General features: G+C 43.5%; 1 protein-coding gene and 1 long non-coding RNA gene across 5 annotated transcripts in view; one reads left to right on the forward strand and one right to left on the reverse strand.

Moving 5' to 3' along the window:
- PDE4D (phosphodiesterase 4D) overlaps positions 1-16,819 on the reverse strand; it is a 1,251,030-nt gene that overhangs the window by 419,848 nt on the left and 814,363 nt on the right. The gene's annotated exons all lie outside the window — the stretch shown is intronic.
- LOC138662935 (uncharacterized) lies at positions 14,148-15,415 on the forward strand. Its single transcript, XR_011318097.1, has 3 exons — positions 14,148-14,628; positions 14,720-14,791; positions 14,918-15,415. It is a non-coding gene; the product is annotated as an uncharacterized lncRNA (long non-coding RNA).

Genomic DNA, 16,819 nt, shown 5'->3' on the forward strand with positions numbered 1-16,819 from the left:
CAGTGGAAAATGGTGGTAAATTGGATTTGAAAAATTCTATAAAATATCTATTAAAGAAAAGGACACGAACATGGTGGAATAAGGCCTCACTAGAAAGGTATCTGGCTAAAGGATTAATACCAAGAGGCCTAAGAGTAAAAATTATGCCATCTTTTGTGGTAGATGATACCATGTTTAGAACCAAATGGGAAGAAGCTTGCAACAATTGCTCCAAATCTTTGATAGAACTTTTAATTGGTAACAACAAAAAAAGTCTGGACAGATTTGATGTGGAAATTGAGAGTACCCGTGTAAAATTGTCTGAAACTCTCACTACTGTAGAGATGGAAACACTCAATAAAGATATTGAGAGTCAATTCCAAGTTTGGGAAAAGGAGGTCAAGGATTTAAAAATGAAAAAATTCCAGAGGGATATTCAAGATCTTAAAAGCGGAACTGTTTACAGATGGCAAACTACTGCAACAAGGAGTAATGAGATGACGAGGACCTCATCTTTCTCATCTATATCATCCAGAGAGGAAGATAGTGATGGTAGAACTGGCAGTCGGTTTTACAATTTGAGACGGAATACCAACTGTTGTGTAGGCAATCCAGTAACACAGTGTGCAGTAATCAGGGCACATACAGTGATCTGACAATGACCCAAAAACAATAGAACGAGCTCTGAGACGTGGAATCTCTGTAGACCGCAATACCTGAACCTATCCTAACACAACTAAAGGCGGCTGTGGATTGCGCCTGTCACTACCTATGCAACTCGGCACAGCCTGAGGAGCTGACTAGCCTGAAGATAGAAATACAAGCCTGACTTGCCTCAGAGAAATACCCCAAAGGAAAAGGCAGCCCCCCACATATAATGACTGTTAGCAAGATGAAAAGACAAAACATAGGGATGAAATAGATTCAGCAAAGTGAGGCCCGATATTCTAGACAGAGCGAGGATAGCAAAGAGAACTATGCAGTCTACAAAAAACCCTAAAGCAAAAACCACGCAAAGGGGGCAAAAAGACCCACCGTGCCGAACTAATGGCACGGCGGTACACCCTTTGCGTCCCAGAGCTTCCAGCAAAAAAGAATAGACAAGCTGGACAGAAAAAACAGCAACAAAAGCAAAGAAGCACTTATCTAAGCAGAGCAGCAGGCCACAGGAAAGATCCAAGAGCTCAGATCCAACACTGGAACATTGACAAGGAGCAAGGAAGACAGAATCAGGTGGAGTTAAATAACAAGGCAGCCAACGAGCTCACCAGAACACCTGAGGGAGGAAGCCCAGAGGCTGCAGTACCACTTGTGACCACAGGAGTGAATTCAGCCACAGAATTCACAACAACCAACCAGAGAAGAGGATACAACTATAAAAGAAAGGAGAAACGTAGAAATGATCCACCGACGTCTGGATTACAGGTAATTAATCTATCTGATCATAAACTCACTGAAGCCCAGGTGGAGGTATTGAGTCTGGGTCTGAATTTTTCACCAACTGCTTCATTTGATTCCTTCTCAGCACTAAAAGACTTAAATCTATTTGCACGTAAACTTGTTTTAAAAAAACTTCATGAGAAACCAAACCTGGATGAAGTTTGGACTGAGAGGGAACGTGAAGCCATTGCCATCCTTGAGGAACTCAGTGATGAACAGGAACCTACAGTAAGTATCAACAAATTTATGCCCCCTGTCCCTAAAAAATTCCCTCCCATGAATCTATACCCAAATATTGAGCTTTTTGTCAAATTGGTAGCCAATGAATTTCACAAAATATCACCCAGGATAAATAATGATAATCTTTCTTGGTGCCAAAGGAAAGCCCTAAAAGAATTGAGAGATCTAAAGGGAATAGTGATTAAAACTGCAGATAAAGGAGGAAATGTGGTTGTGTTACCTGTTGGTTTATATGAGAAAGAAGCCTTTAGACAATTGAGAGATCCGGCTCATTATAAAAGATTGACCTTTAATCCAACCTTTAAATTTGTAGGTGACCTACAGGGAATCCTGGAAGAAGCTTTCCAAAATGGAATTATTACGAAACAAATCAGAGACAATATGATACCCACCTACCCTAAGATGGCATGCATCTATTTTTTGCCAAAAATACACAAAAATTTAAATAATCCTCCTGGGCGTCCAATCGTATCGGGAAATGGCAGTCTTTGCGAAACAGTCGGTAAGTACCTTGAATTTCATCTAAAATCGTTAGTTCATACGTTACCTTCTTACATTAGGGACACGGGAGACTTTTTGTTAAAAGTAGAGGGTATACCGATGGAGGAGGACATGTGGTTCGTGACCTTTGATGTAGAGTCCCTCTACACCTCCATCCAACATAAAGATGGAATTCAGGCAGTCAAAACTTTTTTGTCAATGACTGATTACAGCATTGAGACCATTCGTTTTCTGATTACTCTTCTTGAATTTGCTTTGACCCACAATTTTTTTATTTTCAAAGAAACTATTTATTTACAAAGTCAGGGTACAGCTATGGGGGCGTCTTTTGCCCCCTCATACGCGAATTTATTTTTAGGCCTATGGGAGAGAACCATCTTTTTCACTAGACCTATAGATTTTATTGAGAAGGTCCTGTTCTGGGTTCGGTTTATTGATGATATTTTTCTGATTTGGCAGGGCTCAGAGCAGGACCTTCTCTCTTTCCTGGATATCCTCAATAACAATGGGATCAATGTGAAGCTGACATGCAAGTACAGCCAGAGTAATTTAGAATTTTTGGATGTCATGGTAAAGAAAGGTGCAAATGATTGCATTGAAACTAATGTATTCCGGAAGGATACTGCTGTAAACTAGTTATTGCATGCATCATCAGCACATCCGAAACCTTTGATAAATGGTATACCAACAGGCCAGTTCCTGAGGATCAAAAGGATATGTTCCAGTGAAGAATCGTTTAATGAGGAAGCAGATGCCTTGGCTACTAGATTTGAAGACAGAGGCTATTCTAAACGTAGCATCAAAAGGGGAAGGAAGAGAGCCATTCGGGCTAGGAGAGAGGATCTACTACAAATTAAGACCAAACCATCATCGGATCAAGTAGTGAGATTTATATCCACATTCAGTGATAAGGGTTTGGCTATGAAACAAGCATTGGGCAAATATTGGCCTATGTTAAAAATGGACAAAACACTTGCTAAATACCTCAATGATCAACCTTCAATTACGTACAGAAGAGCGAAAAATCCTTACTGGTCCATAGTTACCATTTAGGACAAACCCCAGAAAAAGCTTTTGGATCAAAAGGCCCTAAATGGGGTTTCTTCCCGTGCAATGATTGCATAGCCTGTCCAAATATGTCTCGAGCGAGTGACTTTGTATCCAGTGATGGCACCCAGACCTATACAATTACCCAACACATTACGTGCAATAGTGTGGGGGTAGTCTACTACGCCACGTGTCCGTGTAAGAAAATATACGTGGGCTTGACATCTAGACCCTTAAAGATACGGGTAAGAGAACAATTTAGAGATATTGTAAATTCAAGAGAGGCTGAGGATATATCATCATTGAAACCCGTACCGAGACATTTTAGATTGAAACATGACTGTAATGCCAAGCTTTTAAGGGTCATAGGGATTGACAAGGTTCATATTGGTCTAAGAGGTGGTGACTGGCGGAAAAATCTGGCCCAATTGGAAGCCAAATGGATCTCTAAAATTAATTCGGTACAGCCATATGGGCTTAATGAGATCCTGAGCTTCGCTTCCTTTCTTTGATAGATCATTATATTCACCATTTTTCAATTTTTAATTGTGTGAGATGTTTTATTTTAATTGTTTGTCCTTGTTTTATACATGTTTTTATGCCTATTTTAATGGTTTTATGTTGTTATTTCTAGTATCAGTCCATACGCCTTTTGTTGAAGTGGTTCTGAATGAGGAGTTACTGGTTTTAAATATCTCCATATCAGCAAGAAATCTATCCTGGGAGAAACTTGTCGATATCGCCGTGGGATGGCCCATGAAGACTAAATATATAATAAAAAAATTGTTTATTTATACGACACCTCTATATTAAGTCCTTTTTAGGATTATGTATGTTTATTAATATGATATAAATCTTTTTGACTGCTATATGGGTTTATACATGTAGCGTATATGTACAGTGGTTTGCACTGGTTACTCACTGGACGCTGAGGCACACTTTATGTGCAGTTTTTAGGCTAAATACGGCTTCTTTAAAAATTGCCCTCTTTTTTTGCACATTCCTAGTGGCACGAGCACTTTATTCACTCTTTCACATCTAATTATATTACTTAGCGCTTATTCTTAGGCGTTTTGATTAGGTTACACAATAGTGTGGCATATCCCCTTCCTGTAGTTATACTAGGGTGAATACGGGTTGTTGCTCCCTCTCTCCTCTTTTCAGCGGTGTGCGCTTCCCGAGTCCCCGGTCTGTGCGTCTCCATGGCGACGCGTCCTGGTCATTGCCTGTACCGCCTCCCTCTCTGACGCTTCGGTGTGGGATGCGGACTGGTGACGTGGGGCGCCGGCTCATGCTGACGTCACTTCCGGTTTCGGACTACGGAAGCGCCGCACACATGCCGCTGCCACGACTGATTTATAAGGTATATAAGGACATCATTTGACATCTTCTACTCATATTAATTTCCCCCAGTAAAGAAGCTAAACGCGAAATGCGCGTCGGGGTCTGCGCTGCTATACAGGTCATGTATTACTTTTCTCATTTGAACTTTTATATGTCTGGCCACATTGGGCCTTATTGATGGTAATTCATATTTCCCTGTCACTTGGCACTTTAACCCCCCCCTCCTATTCTTTGTTCCGGCTAAGGATATACTTGCACCTTATATGTTAGGCTATATTAGGCCTTGTTGCTAATAGTGGTTTACATTGTTTTGTCACTTGGCACTTTACTTTTTTACTTTTTTTGCTCTGGTCGAGGACATTCCGGTCCTGATATATACCTGCACCTTATATGTCTGGCTATATTTGGCCTTATTGTTAATGACGGTTTACATTGCCCTGTCACTTGGCACTTTACTTTTTGGCTCTGATTGAGGACATTTTGGTCCTAGGTATATGCCTGTACCGGATACCATAGTGATGTGTTGCATATAAAAGACTATAGTGTCACTAGACATCTTATTCAGTGTCTTTTTGGACTTGTGTTATCCAGGGCAGGTATTTTTTCTCATCTTGGCGTCCTATGAGTAATTACGTTATCATGATCATGTAGCACTAGGCTGTATATGTTCATTATTTAATTCATTCATAATTATGTAAATACAGTCTCACAAATACACTCTGTAATTAATTATTGTACTCCCCTTTTTTGTATTTTACACTCTGGATATATACTATTGGTTCCAGATGTTTATATATTTGTATAAAACAGCCTTGTGTTTGTGATATATGACCTTGTAGTGGCAGCTATTTTTGTATTGTTATTCTCCGTGTTTTGATGTATATGTTTATGTGTTAGAAATAAAATTATACCTTTTATCCTCTATGGTCTTATGCTTCCATTGTGGTTGTAGGAGTATATTACTCCCATCAGCCTACACCTGCTGCCGCTAATAACAGTGAGAGCAGGAGCGACTGATGGGAGTATTCATCAACTGCCTCCTGCACTGTAAATAAATAATAATAAAAAAACGGCATGGGTTCCTCTCTATTTTCTATAACCAGCCAGGCAAAACTCACAGCTGGGGGCTGCAACCCTCAGCTGTCAGCTTCAGGCTGGCTATCAAGAATAGAGGGGTCCTCATTCTGGTTTTTTTTGGGGTGTGGGATTCCCCCTTTTTTGGCAACCAACCTTGCTGATGCAGAAAGCAGGGGGCTGGTATACTCACCTAACACCTACTGTAATTCCACTGAATCCCTCATCTTCTGTAAGTTGATAAAATACTTATACAGGAATGAGTGACATGGACCCACAGGCAAGAGTGACAAGGAATCACAGACATGACTGACATGGACCCACAGGCATGAGTGACATGGACCCACAGGCAAGAGTGACAAGGAATCACAGACATGACTGACATGGACCCACAGGCTTGAGTGACATGGACTCACAGGCATGAGTGACATGGACCCACAGGCTTGAGTGACATGGACCCACAGGCATGAGTGACATGGACCCACAGGCATGAGTGACAAGGAATCACAGACATGACTGACATGGACCCACAGGCTTGAGTGACATGGACTCACAGGCATGAGTGACATGGACCCACAGGCTTGAGTGACATGGACCCACAGGCTTGAGTGACATGGACTCAGGCATGAGTGACATGGACCCACAGGCATGAGTGACATGGACTTACAGGCATGAGTGACATGGACCCCTCAGGCATGAGTGACATGGACCCACAGGCATGAGTGACAAGGAATCACAGACATGACTGACATGGACCCACAGGCTTGAGTGACATGGACTCACAGGCATGAGTGACATGGACCCACAGGCTTGAGTGACATGGACCCACAGGCTTGAGTGACATGGACCCACAGGCATGAGTGACAAGGACCCACAGGCATGAGTGACATGGACTCACAGGCATGAGTGACATGGACCCCTCAGGCATGAGTGACATGAACCCACAGGCATGAGTGACAAGGAATCACAGACATGACTGACATGGACCCACAGGCTTGAGTGACATGGACTCACAGGCATGAGTGACATGGACCCACAGGCTTGAGTGACATGGACCCACAGGCAAGAGTGACAAGGAATCACAGACATGACTGACATGGACCCACAGGCTTGAGTGACATGGACTCACAGGCATGAGTGACATGGACCCACAGGCTTGAGTGACATGGACCCACAGGCATGAGTGACATGGACCCACAGGCATGAGTGACAAGGAATCACAGACATGACTGACATGGACCCACAGGCTTGAGTGACATGGACTCACAGGCATGAGTGACATGGACCCACAGGCTTGAGTGACATGGACTCAGGCATGAGTGACATGGACCCACAGGCATGAGTGACATGGACTTACAGGCATGAGTGACATGGACCCCTCAGGCATGAGTGACATGGACCCACAGGCATGAGTGACAAGGAATCACAGACATGACTGACATGGACCCACAGGCTTGAGTGACATGGACTCACAGGCATGAGTGACATGGACCCACAGGCTTGAGTGACATGGACCCACAGGCTTGAGTGACATGGACCCACAGGCATGAGTGACAAGGACTCACAGGCATGAGTGACATGGACCCCTCAGGCATGAATGACAAGGAATCACAGACATGACTGACATGGACTCACAGGCATGAGTGACATGGACCCACAGGCTTGAGTGACATGGACCCACAGGCTTGAGTGACATGGACTCACAGGCATGAGTGACATGGACTCACAGGCAAGAGTGACAAGGAATCACAGACATGACTGACATGGACCCACAGGTATGACTGACATGGACCCACAGGCATAACTGACATGGACCCACATTCATGAGTGACATGGACCCACAGGCATGATTGACAAGGAATCACAGACATGTATGGGTAATTTTGATCTGTGACTTGGACTAAAATCGGATATCTCTGCTTTTTTCTCTCTGACATCCCCATAGATTATAAAGGGTGTATGTCCTGACTGTGAAACATATAGATAGAATGCGATTCTGACAAATGAAAGTCTGAATGAGGCCTAAGGGTATGTGCACACATTGCGGTTATTACTGTAGATCCGCAGCGTTTTTGACGTTGTGGATCCGCAGCAGTTTTCCATGCGGTGTACAGTACAATGTTAAACTATGGAAAACCAAATCCGCAGTGCACATGCTGCGGAAAAAAACTTGCGGAAACGCTGCGGTTTATTTTCCGCAGCATGTCAATTCTTTGTGCGGAATCCGCAGCGGTTTAACACCTGCTCCGTATTAAAAAAAAACCGCAGGTGTAAACCCGCAGTAGAATCCACACTAAAACCGCAGAAAATTTGCAGAAAATCCGCGATAAATCCGCAGGAAAAACGCAGTGTTTTTGCCCTACGGATTTATCAAAATCAGTGCGGAAAAATCCGCACACCAGTCCGCAGCGTGTGCACATAGCCTAAATCATCTATTGGAAATTTCTTGCTTTGGATTTGCTGTATACTTCGCCCTCTTCATTGCAAGGGAAGAAATTCTCACCTTATCTGAGGTCTAATAGGTAGGACATGGGCAGAATGCTCAAATCTGGGATAAGCTCACGATTCCCCAAAACAGTGATATTTATATGTTACCTTCACAGTTTCAGTTGTGGCTAATGTAATTCTACAGTCCTGTATATAGTATACAGCATTCTGTGGTGAATACATCCTGCAGCACACGCCGATCTGTGATCATGGTGAAATAGAACTTTTATGGTGCAAATGAGTTTCACGACTGTAAGATTTAGATGACATCTTGTGTAAAATTCTGTATACAACGGGTCATGACACAGAGAACAACATGCCTCATTGAGAAGAAGCAGGAATACACGCTTCCTCCAGGTCACATTTCTATATACTTTGTATTCTCTCTTTAATTCATTACTTTATATAAACCTGCCGACACAGACGGTCTCAAAGAGGTCAGGTACATAAGCTCCTTATAATTAAGATTATTGTGCAGAAGCCTTAAGCCTTGATATCATAAACTGTATCTTCTGGTTCTCACGGGCACTGGACAGACACTAATTGTCACTAATCTATGGTAGGGGTCCGACGCCGATAGCCAAGGGCCCCTGTGCGTAACTTCAGTCTGTGCTCCCCTTATATAATGCTCTGCCCATGACACATTGATGCTATTCTAATTTTGTGAGAAGCACCTAAAAGTTAATTTATTTCAGTTCTTCAATACAATTCAATATAGAGTCATTACAAACAGTGTTTATTTCTGCTAATAATGATGATTATGGCTAACAGCCAATGAAAACCCAAACGTCATTATCTCAGTAAATTAGAATAATTAACAAAAAACACCTGCAAAGGTTTCCTAAGCATTTAAACAGGTCCCTTAGTCTGTTTCAGTAGGCTGCACAATCATGGGGAAGACGACTGACTTGACAGATGTCCAGAAGACAGTCATTGACACACTCCACAAGGAGGGTAAGCCACAAAAGGTTATTGCTAAAGAAGCTGGCTGTTCACAGCGTGCTGTATCCAAGCATATTAATGAAAAGTTGATTGGAAAGAAAAAGTGTGGTAGAAAAAGGTGCACAAGCAACCGAGATAACCGCAGCCTTGAAAGGATTGTTAAGAAAAGGCCATTCAAAAATTTGTAAAAAATGAAAAAGGTAAATAAAGAAAGTCAGCTCCCCGAAATGCCTTCCACCTTGTTCATGAATATCATCCACGCGGAGCAGTCCCAGTCTCAGACTCAGTCAATGAAGAAAAAAAATGAAGGAAAGTTCTCCAGTGATGAAAAAATGAACCCAATGGAGGGATAAAAACAATTTTTTTATTTAGACCATTTAAAATTGAGAGCACCCAGTATAGGTAACTGTACAGATTATGCACATATGAAAAACCTACGCGTTTCAGCGATAAGCCTTAGCCATGGTATCAGTTGCTCTCAATTTTAAATGGTCTAAATAAAAAGTTGTTTTTATCCCATGTGATGCAGCGATGTCCTTGCTGTGCAGTGAGAAGACAGTGACCCAGATAATGGTTCAAAATAAAGTCTTGTTTATTTTACAGCGTACTCACAAGCAGAAAAAAGTAAACAAGCCCCTCGGTACGCAGCCAGAAAAAATAAAGACAGTCCGCAATCAGTTGAAATGAACGAACTACACCACTGTGTACGCTGGGGTGTCAGGCTTTTAGACTCTGCCTGGCCCCTGTTGCTCCACACAGGAAGAGCTCTGCATAAGTCTCCTGCTAGGTCTGCTTCCAAGACCAACACTGACACACCCAAACTCTCTTGCAGGGTTTTCTTCTTTTCTCCAGACTCTGTGGCCATGGGCCACTTATAGGATCTGGGCTGGAGGAAATGGACTGCTCCACTACCTTCCTGCAGTCAGTTTAAAAAATAAAAGCCCGTACCTGGTTTTCCTGAATAATTTCTTGGGCAAATAACTTGACCCAGTTTACACTCACTTTTATTCTGCCTTGTGACTCACAGGCAACCTGTTGTGAGCACAGGGCACTCCAGCGGATCTAATACGCTTCTGAGCACATCCTGGGGGACAAATAGCGACCCTCACATACGACACCGGTCACTGCCTCACACCCTCGATTGGGATCAATTTTTCATTGCTGGAGAACTTTCCTTCATTATTTCATTCAAAAATCTGGGGGAGATTCACAAGAAGTGGACTGCTGCTGAAGCCATTGCTTCAAAAGAAAACCACACACAGACGTATCCAGGACATGGGCTACAAGTGTCGCATTCCTTGTGCCAAGCCACTCATAACCAATAGACAATGCCAGAAGCTTACCTATGCCAAGGAGGAAAAAAACTGGACTGTTGTCAGTGGTCCAAGATGTTGTCTTCAGATGAAAGTAAATTTTGCATTTCATTTGGAAATCAAGGTCCTTGAGTCTGGAGGAAGAGTGGAGAGGCCACAATCCAAGCTGCTCGAGGTCTAGTGTGAAGTTTCCACAATCAGTGATGGTTTGGGGAGCCATGTCATCTGCTGGTGTAGATCCACTGTGTTTTATCAAGACCAAAGTCAGCACAGGCATCTACCCGGAAATTTTTAGAGAACTTCATGCTTTCCTCTGCCGACAAGCTTTTTGGAGATGGAAATTTCATTCTCCAGCAGGACTTGGCACCTGTCCACACTGCCAAAAGTACCAATACCTGGTTTAAAAACAACAGTATCACTGTGCTTGATTGGCCAGCAAACTCGCCTGACCTTAACCCTGTAGAGAATCAGTGAGGTATTGTCAAGAGGAAGATGAGAGACACCAGACCGAACAATGCAGAAAGCTGAAGGCTGCTATCAAAGCAACCTGGGCTTCCATAACACCTCAGCAGTGCCACAGGCTGATCACCTCCATGCCACGCCACATTGATGCAGTAATTGATGCCAAAGGAGCCCCAACCAAGTATTGAGTGCATTTACTGAACATACATTTAAGTAGGACATTTTCGATTTGAAAATCCTTTTTCAAGCTGGTGTTATAAAGTATTCTAATTTACTGAGATAATGACTTTTGGGTTTTCATTGGCTGTAAGCCAGAATCATCAACATTAACAGAAATAAACACTTGAAATAGATCACTCTGTTTGTCATGACTCTATAGAATATATAAATTTATTTTTTTGTATTGAAGAACTGAAATAAATTAACTTTTTGATGATATTCTAATTTTGTGAGAAGCACTGTACATACAAAATGGAAACACACATGCACATTTCACATTAGGCGATAGCGCTATATAAGCAATGCATAATAAATAAATACTGTAGGTGCACATATACACATGTATAAAATACGCACATGTGTATATGTGTAATTTCTACCTAAGAACTCAAACAAAAAAATAGGTCAATAATAATTTTTATTCAGGGTTAAGTGAGTGAAGAAAAAATTCCATCATTTTTATTTACAGGTATGTCCCTTTTATCGATCACTATAAATAAAGTGTTGACTGTTTTGTACAGGTTGTTAATGTAAAGTGACCTAGGTCAGTAGCTGCTCCATAACGCCATGGCACCTTACAGAAAAATCAAGTCCCAATCCCAATGTGTTACGCGGTGTGGGGTGCATCAGACTCACTTGTAGGCCTCAGGCCTCCGCTGCCTCTGGGCCTCCATTTTCAGGAGCCGCCACACATAACTCAGGTGACACACAGTTTGTTTCCGCAGCAAAAGTTTACTGGACTGTCCGAGTTCATCAGATTGTAACACGCAGTATTGGGCACAACAATTCTTATTCCTTGTTTCCTTACTACAGTGCATCTTCAGCATTACTATCCGTTCCTCCCAGACTATCCCTATAATTACTGTTCCTGTCCAGTCCAACAGAGCACCCGAGATCCTTTACCTTCCCTTCACTTGGTTCAACATCTATTGTCCCCTGTACGGCAAAGGATAAGGCACTCTTCATAGTACCTGTACCAAGCCTTGAGCAGGAATATCTGCAAGGGATTCCAGTAAGGCCTCTTTCACACTTCAGTCTTTCGGCGTCAGTCAAAAACCGCCATTTTCGTGAAATGGCGGATCCGCCATTTTTTTTTGGCGGATCCGCTATTTTCCCATTGACTTGCATTAGAGACGGATTGTGGCGGATGGCCGTCCGTTCCATCCGCCATGCGACGGATCCGTCGATATTTGGCGGACGTTGTCTAGACATTGACGGACTTTGTAACGTTTTTTGGCGCCGCCGAAAAGGCGGACCGCGGCGGATCCGTCGTGTCCGCCTTTTTTTAGAATGGGCGCCTATGGGCGACGGATCCGTCGCGATCCGCTTTTTGGCGGATCCGTCGCCTCAATCCGCTTTTTTTGATTGAGCATGCTCCAAAAAGTGGATACTTTGCCCAGACAACCCAAAAACTATATAAAGAGGACAGGTCATTCCCAAATGTACTAGCAAGACAGACCCTTCAATGCAAGAGAGACCCAGCCAGACCCTGCCAGCAAGACCTTGCCAGCCAGCCAGAGAGGCCCTGCCAGCTAGCCAGAGAGGCCCTGCCAGCCAGAGAGGCCCTGCCAGCCAGAGACACACTGCCAGACCCTGCAAGCAAGACCTTGCCAGCCAGGCCCTGCCAGCCAGCCAGAGAGGCCCTGCCAGCCAGCCAGAGAGGCCCTGCCAGCCAGCCAGAGAGGCCGTGCCAGCCAGACCCTGCCTGAGACAGCCATGTGAGTACTGACATCCAGCGTGCATGTGTGTGTGTGTGTGTGTGTGTGTGTGTGTGTGTGTGTGTGTGTGTGCGCATTTGTGTATGACGTACTGAGTACAGCAAGAGCTTTTAAAACCTGAATCCAACCTGAGGCCTGCCGTCGTCCTGCAACAGCCAGTGCCCTGCTACAGTCCAGATCCACCCCGAGGCCTGCCACTGTGAAGACATCAAGCTCCAGCCGGAGGACTGATGGCCGTGTGTGTGTGTATTTTTGTACTGCTGTGTGCTTTTGTATGTATGTGTTCATGTGCCTGCACCTTATTATGCCTTCGTCAATATTACGCCTGTTCATGTGTTATGCTTGCGTTATGACTCTGCTTGCAGGTATGTTTGTGTGCATCTTGTTGGTTGCATGTGCATTTGTCAATGCCATATTGGTTAATGTTGATTTTTGATGTATTTACTAAAGGTACCGTCACACGCTGCAGCGATACCGACAACGATCCGGATCGCTGCAGCGTCGCTGTTTGGTTGCTGGAGAGCTGTCACACAGACAGCTCTCCAGCGACCAACGATGCCGGTAACCAGAGTAAACATCGGGTTACTAACTGCAGAGCCGCGCTTAGTAACCCGATGTTTACCCTGGTTACCAGTGTAAAAGTAAAAAAAAAAAGGTAAATTCCGCTGTCTGTCCCCGTGCTGTGCTTCTCTGCATTGTGAGCGCCAGCCAGCCATAAAGCAGAGCACAGCGGTGACGTCACCACTCTGCTTTCTGGCCGCTGTGCTTACACAGGGCAGAGAAGCAGAGTGCCGAGGGACAGACAGAAGGTGGCTGTGTGTGCGTGCGTGCGTGTGCCTGCCTGCCCTGTTTATATGTTTTTCATACTATGCTGGTATTTTGAATAGCTGTGGTGTAAAATTTGTTTTGTGTGTGTGTATAAATGATGTGTGATGTGTTCTGCATCTTTGTTGTTTTCCATAATGTACTTGTATTTCAAATAAAGAGCAGTGTAGCTCCTACTGTACCCTAAAAAAAAGAAAATTTTAAAAAATATAGTAATAAAAATTTCACAAAACTGTCAGTAGTCTCATTTCAAGATAAATATAATATTGGGTAAACATGCAGTAAAGGTTATATATACAAATGTGTAATGCAAATCTTTGCTATAGAATATGTTATCTGGTTTTAGAAAATACAAACTGTAGGGTAATCATAATTAACAATTTTGGGGATTGGTATTTTAATTTCGAATGAGGAACATTTTTTATAAGGTTAAACTTTGTTTAGGTGGGTTTTACCAGCATGCGCATTGCGCATATCAAGTTCTAAGTAGTTTTGGTGTTGTTTTAAAGGGATTTTTTGGGGTTTTTTTTGTGGGGAAACAGGAGGTAGAGGGTTTGGCAGCTTGTGCATCAAGTTTGACGGTAGAATTTTTTTTTTCTTTTGTGGTGGGGGAAATCAAAAATAAGTTGGCACTGTAGGTACTGTAGTAGGTACTGACCCAAGACGTACACAAGCAGGCTCCCCATTTTTTTTTTAAAGTTGTAAGTGTAAAGTCCCTACAGCTGCATCTATCCTTTTGTATAGTAGCTTAGAACTCTCTTTATGCTTGCAGATTCTAGGGACCAAGAGGACCCAAGCAAGGGACCGACCGACCCAAGCTATACGCAAGCCCCAAGTTTTGGAAACAGATGTAAGTGTAAAGTCCTGAAAGCTGCATCTATCTATCTATCCTTTTGTATAGTAGCTTAGAACTCCCTTTATGCTTACAGATTCTAGGGACCAAGAGGACCCAAGCAAGGGACCGACCAACCCAAGATAGACGCAAGATCATAATGTCTTCTTCTGAGAGCCCCCCAGCACATCATCAGCAAACTGAGGTGTTAATTTTTTTTCTTCATAAATTTTTTATTTTGGTGCAACAATGGCAATTGTATTTTAAGCCTTTATGTGTTTATTATGTATTCACAGGAATATGAAGCAGAGGGGCTAACAGAAGGAGACGGACAGGGTGGAGAAATACAAGGAGCGGGAGCGCATAGTGTAAGTTTTGAACAGACCGATCCTCACATACAATGCACTACACCCAACACAAACATTCAGCACAGCACACAATACATATGCCTCGATCAAAGAACATTATTAATTTTATTTTTTTTTTTAAATTAGTCTTCACAATCCGGGGCTCGACGTAGAGTTCCTCAAAGCACCTCCCATAGTCGTCGGAATGATAATCGCGGCGGTCGCCGAAGAGTAAGTTCCTTTTTGGTTTGGTGTTTAGTAAAATGTAAAATTCATGTGTTGTAATCTTTCCCTTTTTATTCTTATCTTTTTGTTAGGCTTCACAGCGTGCTCCCGAACAAGATGATGAAGAGGAGGGCATCGATGTGAACACCCTCATCGAAGCAGTACAAAGTCGGGAGCCGCTGTGGAACATGTCGGACCGCCGCCATGCTGACCAGTTAATCACCCGACGGCTATGGGAGGAAGTGTGCAGTGCTGTTATGGATAACTGGGAGGAACTCGATGCTGGGGCCCAGGATCTAGCGCGTAAGTATTCACACTTCATAACCTTATGTTAGCATGATTTAATGTGGTGTATAGTAACCAATTTTTGCTTTCTCTTTCCAGGTAACAGGATTATCGTGCGGTGGCGGTCACTCAGGGATCGCTTCAAGAGGGAGTTAAATAAGGAGATGCAGGCCCCGAGTGGATCTAGAGGACGCAGGAGCAGATACAAACATGCCAGAGCCCTGTCGTTCCTCCGGTCGACGCTGCTGAGCAGAAGGTAAATATTCAACACCACATATTTTCAGTCAAACTGTAAAAATGTGTAACCTTCAATTTTTTTTGCAGCAAGGGCAATTGTAATATCCAGATACTAATTTTTTTTTTCTTCTTTAACAGCACTTTCTGCAGCACTCGGGAGCCTGCATCAGAGTTGCACCCCTCTGGAGCGATCCCTCAAGAGTCCGCCACCGGGGACCACGTTGACCCCTCTGTTTCTGCACCTTCCCTTTCGTTTGATCCCTCAGCCTCATCCACCAGCGCTGGAGCAGCAGGGCGGACTTCGTCACTTGAAGCTGCAGGTGATGAGTTAGAGTTCCCTTTACCCCACCCCTCTGCCACTGCCGCAACATCTAGACCAACTTTGTGGTCAGGACGGCAGCGCCAGAGAGGTCAGGAAAGGAGCTATGCGCCTGACTTTTTGCAGCTGAATGCATCCTTTCACAGTGCCATCAAGCTTTTGAGTGAGCAAACGTCTGCTGGGTACAATATGCTTAACAAAAGCATACTTGAACTCAGCAGTCGTCTTGATAGGATGCAATCAGATGCAAATCAGTCACCAAGGCACTGTTTTTTTCAGTCGGTCCTCAGGCACATGGAAAATCTAACTCCTGACCTGCAGATGCATGTGATGCAAGGCTGCCACACTGCTCTAGCGCAGGCGATGTCCCATGCCCCTCCACCTACCCTTCATGTGTCAACACCTTTCCCCTCTCAATCCACCGTCTATCCTCCCGTCCGTCCTCCTCCTGTCCGTCCTCCTCCCGTCCATTCTACTCCTTCGTCATTTGTTCCTTCCCCCCTTAGTCTTTCCCAGTTTTTACCGTCCCCCTTCCATTCTTCCCCTTTAACTTCTCCGTTCCCAATCCCACCAACACCTTCATACCTCCCACACACCACATCTGCACCTCAACTCTCTACACAACCTCATGTTTTCACCACCCATTCTACTTCTGTTCCTCCCCGTGATGTCCTGTCCCCCACTCTTGACGTGGTCCGCCCTGTCAGCCCCTCCGCTACTATCTCCACCCCAAACTATGAGAATCTGTAAATAAATAAACAGTTTTTTGGTTTAAAAACAATTTTATTGTCTTTCTCTTTTTTTTTGTAAAGTTTTTAAATCACCAAGGTTATGGCAATAGTAACAATAACAGTGTTTAAAGGGTACCGTTGCAAAACATACAATGCTGCATTAAAGTACAAAGATTTTGTAAGCAAACAAAAAATGGTATTTTTACAAGTGTAAAAAGAAAAAAATTTTTACACCATTTCATACTGCCAGTC

Source organism: Ranitomeya imitator, chromosome 1, assembly GCF_032444005.1.
Source record: "Ranitomeya imitator isolate aRanImi1 chromosome 1, aRanImi1.pri, whole genome shotgun sequence".
Lineage (NCBI taxonomy): Eukaryota > Metazoa > Chordata > Amphibia > Anura > Dendrobatidae > Ranitomeya > Ranitomeya imitator.